A 616-nucleotide genomic window follows, 5' to 3' on the forward strand; every position below is an offset into this window, starting at 1 on the left:
AAAAATAAAAAAATAAAATTAAAAAAAAAAGCCTTTTCAGGCTTAATGTGGAAATTTTGGCCCCATGATGAAATGCCAGACGCTGCATGAATCCTAATTGGTCTTAATAATAAAAACCTGGAGTGCCTTGAGGAAGGATGTTTCCTAATTTCCTGAGAAATCGCCACACTGATATCCAAAGGGGTTGTACCAGCTTGCATTCCTACCAGCAATGCAGGAGTGTTCCCTTTACCCCACAACCTCTCTATATCCAAGGGATGCTCAATCATCGTGCAAGGACATGTGCTCAACTATGTTCATAGCATCATTGTGTGTTATATCCACACAATCTGGTAACAACCTAAATGCCCCTCAACCAAAGAATGGATAAGGAAAATTTGGTACATTTACACAATGGAGTACTGCACAGCAGGAAAAAAAAATAACATCTTGAATTTTGCAGGCAAATTATGGAGCTAGAAAACATCATTTAGAGTGAGTAAACTAGACCCAGAAAGACATCACAGGTACTCACAGAAGAGTATCACAGGTACTCACTCATAAGAAGTTTTAAAACCAAAGAAAACTAGCCCACAAATCACAATCCCAGAGAACCTAGAAAACAATGAGGATCCTA

Source organism: Microtus ochrogaster, chromosome 10 (genome assembly GCF_000317375.1).
Source record: "Microtus ochrogaster isolate Prairie Vole_2 chromosome 10, MicOch1.0, whole genome shotgun sequence".
Lineage (NCBI taxonomy): Eukaryota > Metazoa > Chordata > Mammalia > Rodentia > Cricetidae > Microtus > Microtus ochrogaster.